Here is a 19,184-nt window from a genome sequence, read left to right on the forward strand (position 1 = left end):
TTGTGAGTTAAGTAATTTTAAAGACATTTTACTTTTATTTGTTTACCCAATTTAAATTGAACATTTTAAATCACATGGATTAAAGGTATTTGGATCCATATTTTTGAATTTTAACTCATGAGTGCTCATGATATATCAATTTTGATATGTACATGATATATGGACACACACACACACATATATATAGACAGACAACACAATAAACACATAACACAAAAGCAAAGGTCTTGTAGCTTTATGTAGATGAATCTCCATTGCAGTGTTATAGGTGTTTAAAAAACTCCTATAATAAAACTAGACTGATCAGAAAAACATTAACCTACATATCTAGGATCAAGATTATGAGCTCAAAAATATGGAATTTTTTTAAGCAAAAAAAAAAACCAGGAGTACTAGAAAAATTACATCACTGTTAATTATTTTCTGTAAAGCAGTATGAGGTAGAAAGAGAGATAGAAAGGAAGAGAGAAAAAGTCTTAACACCATTTTTTCTGTGTTGCAGCCCAGGGGAAGTTTAACATGGACAATTTTTTTTTCCTCAGTCTCAGATTGGTCCCTTGCTGGACCTGCTGTCTTTTACAGTTTACATTTCAATGCAGGATTCAGCAAGGCCAGGCCAGAGAAATTACTGCCTAGGGCTTCTTAACCCCTTTTTCCCCAGTTGGTAATCAGTCAGGGTAGGATGCAGAAAATTATGGAACATCATTATGTTCTTTACTGAAACATGCCATTGGCTGCTGGGGTGGTCAAAGTTAAGGAAGGATACTTACCAGTTAGTTGTGTCCTTAAAATCTCTTAAGAAGGGGACTGTTTTCCTGCTCCTTGTCCCTTCACCGTTCCCGTAATGTGGGGCTCCTTGGCTATATTAGGGAACTTGGGAAGGTGGTTGCTCTGGGGGGGGGCATTTATTCCTGGGTGATTTCCTTTATCTTTTCCCAGTTTACTTGGGTGTGGGAAATTTTTGACATTTCCTCAAGGACGTAAGTGATCATATGCTGTAACCTGATAATCCCAGGGTCCTGAGGTTGGCACCTCCAAGCAGGTTCCACTGAGGGCATAGCAGCTTTGGCTGTCTGGTAGAGTCCAGGGTTTGGTCATGTAGTTGATGTGCAAGACCTCCAGCAGTCTGCCAGATATGGGCATGCCTGTCATTGGTCAGGGTGGAATTTTGTATATAATATCTGTTTGCCCAAGCATGGTGGTATACCTGAGTCAGATGGGTGATTCCTTCCTATATTTGGCAGGGTTTTCAAAAAATGAGCCTAACTTTTCCTCGCTTTGGGACACATCTGTCCTGGAGAAGGGGTTAAGAAGTTGGATGGTCCCTCTAGTCCCTACCACTTGCAGGAGAGGAGAGGGAACACATGTTTACTGGGAGTGTCTTTTGACTGTGTGTGGGAGGGGATGGCAAAGGGAAGGGAGAGTGTGGAGGTGTGGAGTTTGTGAAGGGGGTCTGATAGGGGAGCTGTAGGACTTTGGGGAGAAGGATCTGATGGGGAGGGACAGGGCTTTGGGGAAGGTAACCTGAAGGGAAGGTGAACCAACTCTTTATTTTGTCAAGTTTTTCAATTGTTTCTGTTCTTTCAATTTCATTGATTTCAGCTCTGATTTTAACTATTTCCTGTCTTCTACTACTTTTGGTGTTGTTCTGTTCTTTTTCTAGGGCTTTGAGCTGTAATGTTAGGTCATTTATTTGTTGACTTTTTCTTCTTTTATTGAATGTGTTCTATGAAATGAATTTTCCTCTTAGTACTGCTTTCATCATGTCCCAGAGATTTTGATAAGTTGTATTTTGTTCTCGTTTACCTCTAAGAATATTTTTATTTCCCCCTTGATGTCTTCTGTTACCCATGTATCATTCAATAGCATGTTATTTAATCTCCAGAGGTTGGAGTAATTTCTGTTTTTTGTTTTGTCATTGATTTCTAATTTAATTCCATTATGATCTGATAGAACACAAGGTAGTATCTCTAATTTTTTTTTGTATTTGCTAGGAGTAGCTTTGTGGCATAACATATGGTCTATTTTAGAGAATGATCCATATGCTGCTGAGAAGAAAGTGTATTCACTCATTGATGAATGGAATATTCTATTTATGTCTGTTAAATCTAAATTATCAATTACATTATTGAGATTTATGGTTTTTTTGTTCAATTTTTGTTTGGAAGATCTGTCCAGTGGTGAGAGAGTTATGTTAAAGACACCTAGTATTGTTTTGTTTTGGTCTATTTGGTTCCTGGAATTGAAAAGAATTTGTTTGACATACATGGATAAGCCATTGTTTGGGGCATAAATATTTATGATTGTTATATCTTGCTGGTTTATGCTTCCCCTAAGCAGTATGAAATGTCCTTCTTTATCACTTCTAACTAATTTTGGCTTGAAGTCTACTTTATCTGATATGAGGATGGATAACCCTGCTTTTTTACAGGATTACCCTGCATTGTATGTTTTCTCCCATCTTTCCACCTTTAGTCCATGGGTATATTTTTCTATGAGATTAGTCTCTTGAAGGCAGCATATTCTTGGGTATTTCTTTTTCATGCAACCTGGCAGTCTATGTCTTTTGATTGATGAGTTCAGGCCTTTAACATTCAGGGTTATTATTGAGGTATGATTTGTATTTCTGGTCATTTTGGCTTATTTTTGGTTTTAACTTGACTTGGTTTCTCATTTATTTGGCTATTCCTTTAGGGTTTCCTCCCTATGCTGACTTACATCATTGTTTTTCATTTCTTTCTCAAGGAATAGTTTGCTGAGAATGTTCTGTAGTGCTGGCTTTCTATTTGTAAATTCTTTTAACTTCTGTTTATCATGGAAGGATTTTATTTCATCATCAAATCTGAAAGTAAGCTTTGCTGTGCATAAGATTCTTGGTTGGCATCCATTTTCTTTCAGGGCTTGAAAAATGTTGTTCCAGGCCCTTCTAGCTTTTAGGGTCTGGATTGAAAAATCTGCTGATATGCGTATTGGTTTCCCCCTGAATGTAATTTGATTTTTTTTTCTTTTGCAGCCTTTAAAATCCTATCTTTATTTTGGACTGTTACGTGTTTTCATTATAATGTGCCTTGGTGTGGATATGTTGTAATTTTGTACATTTGGTGTCCTGTAGGCCTCTAGTATTTGTTTTTCCATTTCATTCTTCAGATTTGAGAAATATTCTGATATTATTTCATTGAATAAATTGTTCATTCCTTTGGTTTGTATTTCTGTGCCTTCCTCAATCCCCATAATTCTTAAATTTGGTCTTTTCATGATATCCCATAATTCTTGGAGGTTTTGTTCATGATTTCTTACCATTTTCTCTGTTTGGTCTACTTTGATTTCAAGATTAAATATTTTGTCTTCGTTGTCTAAGGCTCTGTCTTCCAGGCATTCTAGCCTATTGGTTATGCTTTCTATGGCATTTTTAATTTGGTTTATTGTTCCCTTCATTTCAAGGATCTGATTGCTCTTTTGTTTCCAGAATCTATCTCTTTATTGAAATGATCTTTTCCTTCCTGCATTTGCTCTCCTAACTGTTGATTGGTGCGATCATTCAATGACTGCATTTGCTCTCTTATCTCATTGTTTGCTTCTCTGTTTATTTTAATTAGGTACATTCTGAACTCCCTTTCAGACATTTCTTCTGCCATGCTGTCATTGAATTTTATTGATGTAGCATCTAGGTTTGTTTGGAACACTTTCTTCCCTTGTTTTCTCATATTGCTCATGTATCTTCCCCTCTAGCAGTGCAAATCTAAGTTATTGAAGTTTCCCCCCTATAGACTTATACTGTCCCTGCATGTTTCCAATACTGCAATTTGAAGTGAGAGATCAATATTAGCAAACCATACAAACAATATACATCCTTAACTAAAATAGTTCCTTTTGAGATATTAACCATATTGTCTTAATAAGCATGGATTGTGAGTTTGATTATTATCTACAGCTTAGCCAATAGGTTTGGAATAAGGACCACAGTTTCTAATGGTGGACAAAGAGGATGGGAAGTGGTGTAGAATATAATGTTAATGAGATAAGAAGTGTGTCTGTAGAGGTACTATGTCATAGGAGTAGTGAAAGTGGAATTAAAAAAATTGGTTTTTAGCATGTGAAAAGGGAGAAAGGCTCTCCAATGAGACAGATAAATAAGAGGAAAATAGAGAGGATGAGAAAAATATTAATAAAAGAAAGAAAAAGTAGGAATAATAGTAGATATAATAGGAATAATCATAATATTACTACTAATAAAAAAAAACTACAATAAAAGTATATAGCACTTTTCAAACCTCCTAGTCTTCAGTAGCCCCATGTCTGGGAGGAACTTGATAATGCAGCGACCCAAGAAGGGTGCTGCCCCTCTAGGGCTGGTGGTCTCCAGGTGGGGTATAATCCTGCTAGTGGGCAGAGGAATGTGTTGACAGATGGTCCACTGCAGCAGGGGGGCTAAACTGCAGGCTGGGGCTGGGCTGGTCTGGGCCTGGTTCTCTGGGCTGGGACTCCCAGGCATGGAAGTCTCTTGCAGCAGTGCTGGGCTGGGCCTCCCTATTTTACTTTTAAGTTGATGATAAATAAGATAATATGCCAATTCTCTTTGAATCTGTTGATCACTAAACACATTTGGGAGACTACAGTAGATTCTATTACACAGAAAAAGCTGCTCTCGTACAATGAAATGAAACAGTAGGGTGTTTGGAGATGTGTGATCATAATCTTTCTGCAAACTTATACTTTCAGTGCTCCAATTACTTGACCCCAAACCCTCAAGTTCAGTCCATCCACTAATGAAATATTTAGTTGTGTGTGTGTGTGTGTGTGTGTGTGAGAGAGAGAGAGAGAGAGAGAGAGAGAGAGGGAGAGAGACAGAGACAGAGAGACAGAGAGAGAGAAATGGTCCTGAACTTTGAGATGTCTTTGCTGCTTCTGCCACAAGTTAGCAAGGAGTTTGTCCCATGGTACTCCCCAGAACACCACTGACACTAATCTTTCTCATCCATAGAAATGGAACTATTAATACAGATTGCAAGTCCAGACTTCATCTTGTGCCAAGCTGTAATAATATGAAGGTCAAGAATGCAATCCACTTTAAAAGCACTTCTATCTTACATCTCATGTGAAAAACCACAACTGACATAGTAGGAGACACAGGCAGGTTGCAACGCCCCTGACTTTGACAAAGTCCAAGATACTGGTGAGAATCTCAGCCAAAATCTAGTCCCTGTAAGTCATAACCTGAGAAGATGAGCACAAGCTGCCACAAACATGTATTTCCAGGGACAAGAGATGACAGAAGCACTAGCCAGCAAACTTCCTTGTTTTTCATCTAGTAGATATAGAAGAAACCCACCGATCTCTAAAACTAAACCAGGAATTAACAGGAAACTTATGTCAGGATCATCCTTCCCCTTATGAGGATTAATGTTGTTCACCGGAAATACTAAAACATATCCCATTTAGCTTCTAGATAATCAATGACTTCTCAGTAATATGCATCAGAACTGGGAACTGCCCACAGATAGACCTGTATGAAATTCCTTCTAAGCTATTTGAAACCATTTGAAAAATTTCTCTCCTCCATATGTTGAAGACAGCACCTAGAGAAGATATCTCAGGAGGATCATTGGACTTAAGAGACACAATTGCTTGTTCTTTTATGCTACAGGAAATCTTTAGAAACAGAGCTGTCAACCCAACTTCCTCCTACAGGCAAAAGCTTGGAGACTACAGGGAGCAGCAAAGCACACCACAGGGCCCAGAGCCTGACTCAGAAGTAAAAACCTAAATGGCAGAGAATCAACTGAAAGGTGATTCAAGCTGATAAACTGGAAAATTGGAAATGAATGGAACAGTGTGATTTTATTTGCCACATGGACTAGAGATCAGCCAAAAGTAAAATACTGCCAACACCCAGGAAATCCTGGCTGCAGAGAAACAGCTATAGTCAGATATACTGGTGGCATGTCACTTCTGCACCTTCCATGTGGACATCGTCTGCCTGTAGCTTTTACAGTGCTACATGGAATTACTTGTTATCCAGGTGCAGCAGCAGCTCCTTACCATTTATCATTAAGGACTTTAACTGACCGTATTCTTCAACTTCTGCTCTTTCTTGACCATTTTTGACAATTCTTTTTGTAGTGATTTTTCTGCCATTTACTGTTTTGGTAGAAGTCGATACAGATTTGAAGTTACCCATCCCGCTACCACCAAATGATGTAGAAGAGAATGAAGTAAGGCCACTGTGACCTAGTAACCCAAATGAAGTAAATCCTGTATCAAATGAAGAAAATCCACCTCCAAATGATGGAAATCCACTGAAAGCAGAGAAAAATGGCCCTGCACCTCGGTTTCTGCTTCCTCAGGGACCCTTTCTGATCCCAAAAAAGTCTTCAAATGGGTCTTCAAAGAAGTTGAATGAGCAGACCTTATTGAATACCTGTTTGTTTTACCGAGATAACATTTGAACTCATTTTGTTTATTATGACAATTTTGTTATTGTCCACATAGGGGCTCTTTGGTCTAGGATTGCATAGTGTCTGATTTGGGCACTGCTAATATTGATCTCCCCTTAAACAAAGGGTTTCGGAAACCCATAGGGCCACTATAAGCCCATAGGGAGAAATCTGCAATACCCCCGATCTGCACTGCTAGAGGGGAAGATACATGAACAACATGAAAAAACAAGGGAAGAAAATGAACCAAACAAATCTAGATTCTATAGTAATAGAATCCAATGACAGTATGTTAGAAGAAATGTCAGAAAAGGACTTCAGATTATGCATGATTAAGATGATTCGTGAAGCAAAGGATGAGATAAGAGAGCAAATGCAGGCAATGAATGATAATACCAATAAGCTGAAAGAGCACCTGCAGGAAGCAAAAGATCATTTCAACAAAGAGACAAAGATTCTCAAAAACAAACAAACAAACAAACAGAAATCCTTGAAATGAAGGAAACAATAAACCAAATAAAAAACTCAGTGGAAAGCATCACCAACAGACTAGACCTCTTGGAAGACAGAACCTCACACAATGAAGACAAAATATTTAATCTTGAAAATAAAGTCGCCCAAACAGAGAAGATGGTAAGAAATCATGAACAGAATCTCCAAGGACTACAGGACATCATGAAAAGACCAAATTTAAGAAGTATTGAGATTGAGGAAGGCACAGAGATACAAACCAAAGGAATGAACAACCTATTCAATGAAATAATATCAGAAAATTTCCCAAACCTGAAGAATGAAATGGAAAATCAAATACAAGAGGCTTACAGAACACCAAATGCACAGAATCACAACAGATCCACAACAAGGCACATTATAATGAAAATGCCTAACATTCAAAATAAAGATAGGATTTTGAAGGCTGCGAGAGAAAAGCATCAGATTACATATAGGGGGGAGACCAATACGGATAGCAGCTGACTTCTCAACCCAGACTCTAAAAGCTAGAAGGGCCTGGACCAACATATTTCAAGCTCTGAGAGAACATGGTTGCCAACCAAGAATCTTATACCCAGCAAAACTAACCTTCAGATTTGAAGATGAAATAAAATCCTTCCATGATAAACAAAAGTTAAAAGAATTCACAAATAGAAAGCCTGCACTATAGAATGTTCTCAACAAAATATTCCATGAGGAGGAAATGAAAAACAACAATGGAGGTCAGCAAAGGGAGGAACTACCTTAGAGAAAAAGCACTCAAAGGAGAAACAAAGCCAACTTAAAAACCAAAATAAGCCAAATTACTGAGAATACAAATCATTTCTCAATAATAACCCTGAACGTTAATGGCCTAAAGTCATCAATCAAAAGACATAGACTGGCAGAATGGATTAAAAAGAAAGACCCAACAATATGTTGCCTGCAAGAGACTCATCTCATAGAAAAAGACATCCACAGACTAAAGGTGAAAGGATGGTAAAAAACCTACCACGCACATAGACTCAGTAAAAAAGTGGGGGTTTCCATCCTTATATCAGACAAAGTGGACTTCAAGCCAAAGTTAGTCAGAAGGGATAAAGAAGGACATTTCATACTGCTTAAGGGAACCATAAATCAGGAAGACATAACCATCGTAAATATTTATGCCCCAAACAACAGTGAATCCCTGTGCATCAAACAAATCCTTCTCAATTTCAAGAATTATATAGACCACAACACAATAATTCTGGGCAACTTTAACGCACTGCTGTCACCACTAGATAGATCTTCCAAACAAAAACCAAACAAAGAAACCATAGAACTCAATAACACACTCAATAACCTACACTTAATAGACATATATAGACTATTCCATCCATCAACGAGCGGATATACTTTCTTCTCAGCAGCACATGGAACCTTCTCGAAAATAGACCATATGTTATGCCACAAAGCAGCCCTTAGGAAATGCAAAAAAATAGAGATACTGCCTTGTGTTCTATCAGATAATAATGGACTGAGAGTAGAAATCAATGACAAAATAAAAAAAGGAAATTACTCCAACACTTGGAGACTAAAAAATATGCTATTGAATGAAACATGGATAACAAAAAACATCAGGGAGATTAAAAAATTCTTAGAGGTCAATGAGAATGATGATACAACATATCAAAATCTCTGGAACACTATGAAAGCAGTACTAAGAGGAAAATTCATTGCATGGAGCGCATTCCAAAAAAGAATGAAAAGTCAACAATTAAATGACCTAACATTCAGCTCAAAGCCCCAGAAAAAGAAGAACAGAATAACAGCAACAGTAGTAGAAGACAGGAAATGATTAAAATCAGAGCTGAAATCAATGAAATTGAAACAAAAGAAACTATTCAAAAACTTGACAAAACAAAAACTTGGTTATTTGAGAAAGTAAACAAAATAGATAAACCCTTAGCCACACTAACAAAGAGAAGGAGAGAGAAGACTCAAATTACTAAAATACATGATGCAAAAGGAAATATCATGACAGACACAACTGAGATACAGAACATAATGAGAAGCTACTTTGAAAATCTGTATTCCAACAAAATAGAAACTACTGAAGACATTGACAAATTTCTAGAGACATATGCTCTTCCCAAACTGAACCAGGAGGACATACACAATTTAAACAGATCAATATCAAGCAATGAAGTAGAAGAAGCCATTAAAAATCTACCATCGAAGAAAAGCCCAGGACCAGACGGATTCTCAGCCAAGTTCTACAAGACCTTCAAAGAAGAACTCATTCCAATACTTCTCAAAGTATTCCAGGAAATAGAAAAGGAGGGTACCCTACCAAACTCATTCTATGAAGCTAATATCACCCTCATACCCAAACCAGGAAAAGACACACCAAGGAAAGAAAATTTTAGACCAATATCCTTGATGAATATAGATGCAAAGATCCTTAACAAAATATTGGCAAACCATATCCAAAAACATATTGAGAAAATTGTGCACCACGATCAAGTGGGGTTCATTCCTGGAATGCAAGGATGGTTCAACATTGGTAAATCAATAAACGTAATCCATCATGTCAATAGACTTAAGGATAAGAATCATATGGTTATTTCAATTGACGCAGAAAAAGCATTTGACAGAATACAACACCCCTTCATGCTCAAAACACTAGAAAAAATAGGGATAGTAGGAACACACCTGAACATTGTAAAGGCTATTTATGCTAAGCCCATGGCCAACATCATTATTAATGGAGAAAAACTGAAACCATTCCCTTTAAAAATGGGAACAAGACAGGGATGTCCTCTTTCACCATTTCTATTCAACATTGTCCTCGAAACTCTAGCCAGAGCAATTAGGCAGACCAAAGAAATTAAAGGGATACGAATAGGAAAAGAGGAACTTAAGCTGTCACTATTTGTGGATGACATGATTCTATATTTAGAGGATCCAAAAACCTCCTCCAGAAAACTTCTAGACCTCATCAATGAATTCAGCAAAATAGCAGGCTATAAAATCAACACCCATAAATCTAAAGCATTTTTATATGCAAGCGACGAAACAGCTGAAAGAGAAATGAGAAAAACAACTCCATTTGCAATAGCCTCAAAAAACATAAAATACTTGGGCATCAATCTAACCAAAGAGGTAAAAGATCTCTACAATGAAAACCTCAAAACATTGAAGAAAGAAATTAAGGAAGACCTTAGAAGATGGAAAGATCTCCCATGTTATTGGATAGGCAGAATTAATATTGTCAAAATGGCCATACTACCTAAAGTGCTATACAGATTCAATGCAATTCCAATTAAAATCCCAATGATGTACCTCACAGAAATAGAGCAAGCAATCATGAAATTCATCTGGAAGAATAAGAAACCCAGAATAGCTAAAGCAATCCTTAGCAGGAAGAATGAAACGGGGTATCGCAACACCAGAACTTCAACTCTACTACAAAGCAATAGTAATAAAAACAGCATGGTATTGGTACCAAAATAGAAAGGTAGATCAATGGTACAGAATAGAGGACACAGACACAAACCCAAATAAATACAATTTTCTCATACTAGACAAAGGGGCCAAAAATATGCAATGGAGAAAAGATAGCCTCTTCAACAAATGGTGCTTGGAAAACTGGAAATCCATATGCAACAGAATGAAACTAAATCCCTAACTCTCACCCTGCACAAAACTCAATTCACAATGGATCAAAGACCTTGAAATCAGACCAGAGACCCTGCATCTTATAGAAGAAAAAGTAGGTCCAAATCTTCACCTTGTTGGCTTAGGATCAGACTTCCTTAACAGGACTCCCATAGCACAGGAAATAAAAGCAAGAATCAATAACTGGGATAGATTCAAACTAAAAAGCTTTCTCTCTCAGCAAAGGAAACTATCAGCAATGCGAAGAGAGAGCCTATAGAGTGGGAGAAAATCTTTGCCACTCATACTTAAGATAGAGCACTAATTTCCAGAATCTATAAAGAACTCAAAAAAACTCTATACCAAGAATACAAATAATCCAATCAACAAATGGGCTAAGGAAATGAACAGACACTTCACAGAAGAAGATGTACAAGCAATCAACAGATAGATGAAAAAATGTTCACCATCTTTAGTAATAAGAGAAATGCAAATCAAAACTACACTAAGATTCCATCTCACCTCAATTAGAATAGTGATTATCAAGAATACAAGCAACAACAGGTGTTGGTGAGGATGTGGGGAGAAAGGTACACTCATACATTGCTGGTGGGGCTGCAAATTAGTGCAGCCACTCTGGAAAGCAGTGTGGAGATTCCTTAGAAAACTTGGAATGGAACCACCGTTTGACCCAGCTATCCCACTCCTTGGCCTATACCCAAAGGACTTAAAATCAGCATACTACAGGGATACAGCCACATCAATGTTCATAGCTGCTCAATTCACAATAGCCAGATTGTGGAACCAACCTAGATGCCCTTCAATTGATGAGTGGATAAAGAAACTGTGGTATAGACATACAATGGAATATTACTCAGCTATAAAGAATAATAAAATTATGGCATTTGCAGGCAAATGGATGAAATTGGAGAATATCATGCTAAGTGAGATAAGCCAATCTCAAAAATCCCAAAATAGGAATCATCTCGCTGATAAGCGGATGATGACACTTAATGGGGGGTGGGAGGGGGGCAAGAATGGAGGAAGGAGGGACTGTATAGAGGGAAAAGAGGGGTGGGAGGGGTGGGGGGGAAGGAAAAAATAACGGAATGAATCAAACATCATTACCCTATGTAAATGTATGAATATGCAAATGGTATGCCGGTACTCCATGTACAAACAGAAACAACATGTATCCCATTTGTTTACAATAAAAATAAATTAAAATGAAAAAAAAGAAGAAGTTGAATGAAAATGTGTCCCTTCCACTAAAAACCTCCCTGAAGACATCATCTGGGTTCTGGAATGTGAAGCCAAACTCAAGAGGACTGTCAAAATGGCCTCCACCTGCACCCACCTTATGCCTTCCTTAGCATACTTGTCACAGATGCCCCGTTTTTTGGCATCTGACAACACCTCGTACGCCTCAGCTACTTGTTTGAATTTTCTCTCTGCTTCTTCATTCTCAGGATTTTATCTGGATGCCACTTTAGTGCCAGTTTCTGATAGGTGCTTTCGGTATCCCTGGAGAGGCACGTCTCTGCCCCTAGAACTTCACAGTAACCCACCGCGTGTTGACAGATTGTTGGAACAAGTCGGAGGAGGCGGCAGACCCGACCCGCGGGGCCAGAAGGCCGGTGCTCGGTCGGGCTGTGTGGTGGCAGGGGCAGCGGCTCCTCCCGCTTTCCTTTCTCTCCTTTCTCCCAGAGAATCTTAAAGACATAATTCATGTCAATTCAGTTATTTGTTGTGGGACCCAATTCAATTTACTTGTCCACCTAAAAGAAGTGACGAGGAGGACACAGAGAAGGATAGGGAAATATGCTGTGCAAACTAGAGACGGAATGATTTCTTGTGTGGACCTCAAAAGAAATCATTCCAGCAAGCACCTTGACATGAGCCTGTGGAGTGAACATGAAATGCGTTCTATCCTTAAGCCCGCGGCCTGTGGCATTGCCTTATGACAGCCCTATGAAACACATGCAGCCCAAGAGTCCCTGCAGCTTGCTTGGGTGCAGATGCAATTGGGCCACATCGCCATCCACCAGCACTGAAAGGCTGAAGGGCTGCAAGCAATGGCACTTCTTATCAGAATATTGTGAAGGCACGTGAGCACACAGCGCTTCACCTGCTGGGCCAAAGTGATTTGTTTTCTGATAGGGCATAGTTCCAAAAAATATGTAGAAGGGTTTAACCTCCTTTGTTTGTGTAAACCTCACTCCTCTTCATGCAAATAATTTCCTGGTAAGGCTATTGGTTTTTAAGTCTTCTAAAATAATTAGAAGTGCAGTGGAGTTGACTGCTACATGGACTACCTGTGGCCGGAAGCTAAAACAGAAAGGACTAACAGTAAAAAAGAAATATCCATTGCTCAATACAAATTGAAAATGATGCCAAATGTTTTCTTTGTTATTTCTACAAGTATGTGATCAGGAGCTTTCAACCCCCTAGCTTACAGAGGGAGTAATTCAGTCCAGATTCCTTCGGGAGTGGAAATGTAGGTCATTCAAGTGCTAAAGTGTAAGAGGAGTTCCCATACTTGGGTGTTTGTACTGGCCCTATCCTGGCCATCTCAAGTACCTGCCTGTGCAGACCCTCCTCAGAAGGATCATCTACCTCAAACCAGAGATAATATTATTGGTTATGTGGTGCACTTGCTCTTTCCCCAAGGACACAGATTTAACAAATGGCTCCCTGATTATCTGTATGGAACTCTGCAAGAAATCACCTAACATTCAGTACAACATATAACACTGACCACCCTGGGACATTTTATTGAAATGTTTTATATATGTAGCCTTCAATCCAGGGGTGACACCAGATTACAGAGTAAGGTCTCTGGATAAACCCCTCAGTAGAAAAATTACTATCCAATACTTAAATATTCACCCTGGACAGCCATGTCCAGTGGTATTAATATGAAAGACCACCAGAGTTCCAACATTTAGTAACCTACTCCTGTCTTTGAAAGTTCCCTGCAACTCCTCTCTCTCTCTCTCTACACACACACACACACACACACACACACACACACACAGAAGGGGAAGGGTGAAGGACTTCTCAGACATGATCATAGAAGAGGGCTTGCCTGGATGGGTCTTCTCTGGCCTGCCCTCTTTTCCTGTGGGTGCCTCCTGATAAATGGTCATAGGGTCTGGTGTTCAGCTGAATCAACATCTAAAAATGCTTCCACTCTGAACTGTTTTTTGGCTACAAGCTTGGGAGTTTTGGACACATCAAGAGAACGTCTTGGTCTCTTGAGCATCTCCCATCATGTGAGCTGGATAATGGGCTGTGTCTAGCATGTGTGCCTGGTTACCAGAGTGCAAGTTCTGTTGGGTTCTAATGCCAAACATTGAGACCATTTCTTCAAAGTTTAGTTCACTGAGCCTCTTCCTATATTTAGGGTTCCCCTAGTGCCCCTTGGGGTACTGACTTTTTATCTTCTGAGCTATATAAAAGCATACAAACACAGAGGGCCCTTCAACCCCTTGGGAAACCATCGATGCAGCCAAGGGCCTTGGTTTAAGGGGACAGATTTGACTTCAGAATTTCTATTTTCTCACCATTACTGTGACCCAGTAGAAGTCATTGTGACTTTCAGGCTTTCCCAACACACACAGTGGGGATCACATTGGTACCCACTTCCTGGAGAGATCATTTAATATAAATGAGTTGAAACCCATACAATTTATGCTCTGGTATCGACCATACAGAAAATCCTGAAACTTGAAAAATTGAGAATTATAATGGGGAGAAACACCAAGGAATAACTTCTAGCAGGTCTTAGTTCCAGCAGGATGATCTTGGACAAGTCACTTCTCTGGGACTAACTTTCCTTTCTGCATCAACAAGATGCGTACTGAAATCAAATGAACCTTAGTTATGGTCATCCTCTGACAATAAACCTTGAACTCTTTTCCCACTATATTTAGAATGAGATGGATGTTCAACAGTATGCATAATGGGTCCCAACACTAGGCAGTGACTCAATTCTTAACAATAGTGTGCAGTAAATTGAAGGGATGCTGCTTCTCTATCAGAAAATATGGTTCACTCCAACAAAGTTCCATAGCCTAGGTACTTAAGAACAACATCAATTATTTTCAACAATCCTGGAGCCTGAAGGGGGTCCAAAAATAAATATTTCTCTTTCAGGAGACTTCCATTGCTCTGAGGACTTCTAAGAAACTCAAAGTCTTATTTTCCTCTTAAAATCAGAGTGCAGTGTGTTCTCAATGGAGAAACAAGGTCAGCACTTTTGAGCATTAAGTCTTCCAGTTAAAGCACCCCAATTCACATGGGAAGAAACTGAAGTTCTATCTCCTCTTGTCCTTTTTTACACGAGGTAGATGGACTCGTCTTAGCTTTAGGTGGGTAGAATATATAATCTTACCCCTGCCTTCCCTAGAACCCTGGAAACCTTTTAGCTCCTCCTGTCCATTTGCTTATCCCTGGGCATATGAAACACATAAAACATGTCACTGCCCCACGGCCCACTTACCTCCAAGCTATGAATTTTCCACTAGTTACTTCCCTATTGTCTTCTTTTCTCTGGGCCCAGCTGCATGTTACCATCCTGAGAAGTTTGTGTGTTTGTGTGTACATATGTTTACATTGTGTGCTCAGTTGTAGGTAAGGAGAGGAAAATAGCTCTTGTGAAGAGGGACGGAGAAGGGATTTCCAGGATGATAGGTGAAATCATTTCTAATCAAACATGGGTGGGGGTACATCCCTCCTGTCTCTGCTCACCTGTGGCCCGGATCAGTCCCTTTCCATGTCCAGTCCTGTTTCCTGATAAGACCAATGAGGAGCTGTATGTGAACCAGCATAAGTATGTACTGCATGAGGTCATGGGTTCGGGCTCCATAAATACTGTAAGAGGGTGCCAACATGAGCCAGGTCGGCATGCACAGGTTTACAGGCCTTCTGATGTGGCTTCTGTCTAGAGCAGCCAGATAGGGAGCTGTAGGACTTTGGGGAGAAGGATCTGATGGGGAGGGACAGGGCTTTGGGGAAGGTAACCTGAAGGGAAGGTGAACCAACTCTTATTTTGTCAAGTTTTCAATTGTTCTGTTCTTTCAATTTCATTAATTTCAGCTCTGATTTTAACTATTTCCTGTCTTCTACTACTTTTGGTGTGTTCGTTCTTTTTCTAGGGCTTGAGCTGTAATGTTAGGTCATTTATTTGTTGACTTTTTTTATTGAATGATGTTCCATGAATGAATTTTCCTCTAGTACTGCTTTCATCATGTCCCAGAGATTTTGATAAGTTGTAATTGTCTCTTTACCTCTAAGATTTTTATTTCTCTTGATGTCTTCTGTTACCCATGTATCATTCAATAGCATGTTATTTAATCTCCAGAGGTTGGAGTAATTGGTTTTTTGTTTTGTCATTGATTTCTAATTTAATTCCCATTATGATATAGAACACAAGGTAGTATCTCTAATTTTTTTTATTTGCTAGGAGTAGCTTTGTGGCATAACATATGGTCTATTTTAGAGAATGATCCATATGCGCTGAGAAGAAAGTGTATTCATCATTGATGAATGTAATATTCTATTTATGTCTGTTAAATCTAATTATCAATTACGTTATTGAGATTTATGGTTTTTTTGTTCAATTTTTGTTTGGAAGATTGTCCAGTGGTGAGAGAGTTATGTAAAGAATCTAGTATGTTTTGTTTTGGTCTATTGGTTCCTGGAATTGAAAAGAATTTGTTTGACATACATGGATAAGCCATTGTTTGGGGCATAAATATTTATGATTGTTATTTCTTGCTGGTTATGCTTCCCCTAAGCAGTATGAAATGTCCTTCTTTATCACTTCTAACTAATTTGGCTTGAAGTCCCCTTTTATCTGATATGAGGATGGATAACCTGCTTTTTTACAGGATTACCCTGCATTGTGTGTTTTCTCCCATCTTTCCACCTTTAGTCCATGGGTATATTTTTCTATGAGATTAGTCTCTTGAAGGCAGCATATTCTTGGGTATTCTTTTCATGCAACTGCCAGTCTATGTCTTTTGATTGATGAGTTCAGGCCTTAACATTCAGGGTTATTATTGAGGTATGATTTGTATTTCTGGTCATTTTGGCTTATTTTTGGTTTTAACTTGACTTGGTTCTCATTATTTGGCTATTCCTTTAGGGTTTCCTCCCTATGCTGACTTACATCATTGTTTTTCATTTCTTTCTCAAGGAATAGTTTGCTGAGAATGTTCTGTAGTGCTGGCTTTCTATTTGTAAATTCTTTTAACTTCTGTTTATCATGGAAGGATTTTATTTCATCATCAAATCTGAAAGTAAGCTTTGCTGTGCATAAGATTCTTGGTTGGCATCCATTTTCTTTCAGGGCTTGAAAAATGTTGTTCCAGGCCCTTCTAGCTTTTAGGGTCTGGATTGAGAAATCTGCTGATATCCGTATTGGTTTCCCACTGAATGTAATTTGATTTTTTTTCTTTTGCAGCCTTTAAAATCCTATCTTTATTTTGGAATGTTACGTGTTTTCATTATAATGTGCCTTCGTGTGGATATGTTGTAATTTTGTACATTTGGTGTCCTGTAGGCCTCTAGTATTTGTTTTTTCCATTCATTCTTCAGATTTGAGAAATATTTGATATTATTTCATTGAATAAATTGTTCATTCCTTTGGTTTGTATTTCTGTGCCTTCCTCAACCCATAATTCTTAAATTTGGTCTTTTCATGATATCCATAATTCTTGGAGGTTTTGTTCATGATTTCTTACCATTTCTCTGTTTGGTCTACTTTGATTTCAAGATAATTGTTGTCTAAGGCTCTGTCTTCCAGGCATTCTAGCCTATGGTTATGCTTTCTATGGCATTTTTAATTTGGTTTATTGTTCCCTTCATTTCAAGGATCTGATTGCTCTTTTGTTTCCAGAATCTATCTCTTTATTGAAATGATCTTTTTCCTTCCTGCATTTGCTCTCCTAACTGTTGATTGGTGCGATCATTCAATGACTGCATTTGCTCTCTTATCTCATTGTTTGCTTCTCTGTTATTTTAATTAGGTACATTCTGAACTCCCTTTCAGACATTTCTTCTGCCATGCTGTCATTGAATTTTATTGATGTAGCATCTAGGTTTGTTTGGAACACTTTCTCTTCCCTTGTTTTCTCATATTGCTCATGTATCTTCCCCTCTAGCAGTGCAAATCTAAGTTATTGAAGTTTCCCCCCTATAGACTATACTGTCCCTGCATGTTTCCAATACTGCAATTGAAGTGAGAGATCAATATTAGCAAACCATTACAAACAATATACATCCTTAACTAAAATAGTTCCTTTTGAGATATTAACCATATTGTCTTAATAAGCATGGATTGTGAGTTTGATTATTATCTACAGCTAGCCAATAGGTTTGGAATAAGGACCACAGTTTCTAATGGTGGACAAAGAGGATGGAAAGCGGTGTAGAATATAATGTTAATGAGATAAGAAGTGTGTTCTGTAGAGGTACTATGTCATAGGAGTAGTGAAAGTGGAATTAAAAAAATTGGTTTTTAGCATGTGAAAGGGAGAAAGGCTCTCCAATGAGACAGATAAATAATAAGAGGAAAATAGAGAGGATGAGAAAAATATTAATAAAAGAAAGAAAAAGTAGGAATAATAGTAGATATAATAGGAATAATCATAATATTACTACTAATAAAAAAAAACTACAATAAAAGTATATAGCCACTTTTCAAACCTCCTAGTCTTCAGTAGCCCCATGTCTGGGAGGAACTTGATAATGCAGCCGACCCAAGAAGGGTGCTGCCCCTCTAGGACTGGTGTCTCCAGGTGGGGTATAATCCTGCTAGTGGGCAGAGGAATGTGTGACATATGGTCCACTGCAGCAGGGGGGCTAAACTGCAGGCTTGGGGCTGGGCTGGTCTGGGCCTGGTTCTCTGGGCTGGGACTCCCAGGCATGGAAGTCTCTTGCAGCAGTGCTGGGCTGGGCCTCCCTATTTACTTTTAAGTTGATGATAAATAAGATAATATGCCAATTCTCTTTTGAATCTGTTGATCACTAAACACATTTGGGAGACCGACAGTAGATTCTATTACCAGAAAAAGCTGCTCTCGTACAATGAAATGAAACAGTAGGGTGTTTGGAGATGTGTGATCATAATCTTTCTGCAAACTTATACTTTCAGTGCTCCAATTACTTGACCCCAAACCCTCAAGTTCAGTTCATCCACTTATGAAATATTTAGTTGTGTGTGTGTGTGTGTGTGTGTGTGAGAGAGAGAGAGAGAGAGACAGAGAGACAGAGACAGAGACAGAGAGACAGAGAGAGAGAGATGGTCCTGAACTTTGAGATGTCTTTGCTGCTTCTGCCACAAGTTAGCAAGGAGTTTGTCCCATGGTACTCCCCAGAACACCACTGACACTAATCTTTCTCATCCATAGAAATGGAACCATTAATACAGATTGCAAGTCCAGACCTCATCTTGTGCCAAGCTGTAATAATATGAAGGTCAAGAATGCAATCCACTTTAAAAGCACTTCTATCTTACATCTCATGTGAAAAACCACAACTGACATAGTAGGAGACACAGGCAGGTTGCAACGCCCCTGACTTTGACAAAGTCCAAGATACTGGTGAGAATCTCAGCCAAAATCTAGTCCC

General features: G+C 38.7%; 1 protein-coding gene and 1 pseudogene across 2 annotated transcripts in view; both read right to left on the reverse strand.

Annotated features, from left to right (window-relative positions):
• The window catches only part of LOC306644369 (uncharacterized protein), a 193,757-nt gene that overhangs the window by 62,051 nt on the left and 112,522 nt on the right, over window positions 1–19,184 (reverse strand). The gene's annotated exons all lie outside the window — the stretch shown is intronic.
• LOC306644596 (dnaJ homolog subfamily B member 6-like) lies at window positions 6,005–12,277 on the reverse strand (annotated as a pseudogene). Its single transcript has 2 exons — window positions 11,757–12,277; window positions 6,005–6,381 (listed from the first exon to the last, which is right to left on the reverse strand). The product of its transcript is annotated as a dnaJ homolog subfamily B member 6-like (transcript).

This window comes from Sciurus vulgaris (assembly GCF_902686455.1).
Source record: "Sciurus vulgaris genome assembly, chromosome: 14".
In the NCBI taxonomy this organism is placed as follows: Eukaryota; Metazoa; Chordata; class Mammalia; order Rodentia; family Sciuridae; genus Sciurus; species Sciurus vulgaris.